Here is a 2,488-nt window from a genome sequence, read left to right as displayed (position 1 = left end):
GGGGGTTCTTTCCTATTTTGTGGTTTTTAGCACGCCCTTCTGTTTTAGAAAAGCTGTCTAGTGGACTTATGCAAACGACGTCGTGTCTGTCTGTCTGTCTGACTGTCTGTTCCACTAGAAGGAGATGTGCTTGAGACTTAAAATTGTCAGGGTATCTTAAGGTTCACTTCTAGAAAACGAAGCGCCTACGGCAAATCCTGGCAGCCATTCCTAAGGGGTGAAAGGTGGTATCAAAGAAAATGAGGTAGGTCAAAAAAAGTCGGAATAAAAGTATTGTTTTATGACCTTCTAAGGGGTTACTCGTCAAAGTAGAGCCCTCTGGGCAACAATGTCGTCTGTTTGGATCTATCTCTGACCGTTTAGGCGCTGAAGGGTCTTTTTTTTTTGACGAAAATATGCTCAAAATTCACAACAAGTAGTAATGGTATAGAACACTGACTCAGAGACGATAAGTCACTTTAGTATACCTTACTAGTAGAAGAAGGCCTAAAAACCGCAAAATAGGGACGAAACTTCCCCCCTCCACCCCTTCCCCGACCCAGAAACGTTTTCTAAGCAGAAGGGTGGGTTGTAGTCGCGGTGCTTCACCGTTACATCCCTTTCTCGTGTCTACGTAGCAAATTGGCAAATTTTACAGACGACGGGTTTTAGGCGGCCGAAGGCCCGTCACATCATTTGATTATGTTCTTCAGCAAATCGCGTGATAGAAATGGTCTGGCCACAGGCCCGGCCATCGGCACCGGCAGACCAAGCAGGCCCGGCCCCTCCCGAACGAAGTTGCCGGCGGAGTGAAGCGCAGCTGGCAATTCCACTGTTTAAATAACGTGACGTTACATTCTATATTAGGCCATTGCAAAAAAATGAAGTTGTCGGGGTTCGGGCCTAAAACGATAGATTTTAAATAGAAATAACCTTTGGAAACACCCTTTTTGGGCGCCCGATGCAAGGCGTCATCTTGGAGCGCTCGCTACGCGCACCCCGCAGTGCCGACAGGAGTGACTCACTGCCGAGGTAGGTCCATGTGACCTTCCCTTCCAGCTCAACCGGATGGTCGCTAATGCAAAACTGTAGACCCAACTACAGTTTATACCCGCACTGTGTCAATCTAAAGTTAAACTGCAGTTAAACTACAGTTTTAAACGAGCCGGCAGGCCCCTTGCGAAATACGCAGAGTTTTTCTAGAGTTAAACTACAGTTAACTGCAGTAAAACTATAGTTTAAACTACAGTTTACAAGTGCAGTATCGAGTGTAGATCCTTCCATCCGGGCAACCACCAAAATCCGCTGTCGGCCTGTCCCCGTCACATGCAGGGGCCTAAATGCCGCGAAATACGGCACTCAAGATTGCCAGAAAAAATTCCAAATTGAGTGAGTGATTTTTTCGTCCATTATATCGGGCGCGTCGCAGCGTAACAGTGTTTCGTGAGATATCGCGAAGCCTGTTACGCGAGACGTGGTCTGGCGTACATCTACCTAGTTCTATTTCACGCCCACACCCGACGAGTGCTGCTCATCAAAATTATCGGGCGCATTTTTCAAACTGACGCAGATTCTATGTTTTTTGAGCAGGGAAGCTAAGAATTGGCATGCAGGCGGCTCAATCATTTATCTCGGGGCTCAGGAAGTGCGCAAGCCGTTGGTCACCCCTATCGAGCTGCACTGAAAAAAAATACTAGTAGTAGTTACTAGGATCTTAGTACCAGGTACCAGACAGTCTAGTGAAATAGGAACCAATTAGGAATCTAGTAAAAGATACCAGACAGGCTAGTAACACAAAGTCTAGTAAAATTTACCAGATGTCTAGTTACAGATACCACACATTTTCTTTTCAAAAAGTGTTCAAAAATATACGAATGCAATATAGAAGATGTCTGCCCGTTACTACGGTTACATCGGGTACTCGTAAACCCACGAAATTTCGAAGCCCTGACCGAGTTTCGAACCGCGGACCTTTGCCTTGGAAGTCCGCACCCTAGACCATTCGGCTACGGTGACTACCTGAGGAGAGAGGCGTGCGTAACGAGTGTGATGCCACCGCCGCCGGACCACAGGCATAGCCTAGTAAACGTGCAGTCTGGTAAAAATTACTATACAGTTTAGTAAACCTAACCAGACTCAGTTACTAGACGGCTAGTACCTGTAACTATACCTGTGTTAGTATACGATACTAAACTTCCAGTAAAGCTTAGTATTATCCTAGTTGTAATAACTAGCACCCATTTAACTAGAATTTGTCTGGTATCTGTTACTAGTCCTTTTTTTCAGTGTGTGCACCCCTTAGAGTGGAGGAGGGTGAAACAAGAAGGCCCAACGGCCTCCGCTTCGCTCCGCCAGCAACTCCGTTCGGCAGGGGCCGGGCCTGCTTGGCCTGCCGGCAGCGATGGTCGGGTCTGCGGGGCCGACCATTTCTGTCACGCGATTTGCTAAGGAACATGATCGAATGATGTAGCGGGCCTTCGGCCCGCTTAAACCCGTCGTCTTTCAGTTT

This window comes from Frankliniella occidentalis, unplaced genomic scaffold (genome assembly GCF_000697945.3).
Source record: "Frankliniella occidentalis isolate FOCC.00 unplaced genomic scaffold, Focc_3.1 Scaffold84, whole genome shotgun sequence".
Taxonomy (NCBI): Eukaryota; Metazoa; Arthropoda; class Insecta; order Thysanoptera; family Thripidae; genus Frankliniella; species Frankliniella occidentalis.
Note: the sequence above shows the minus strand (reverse complement) of the source record.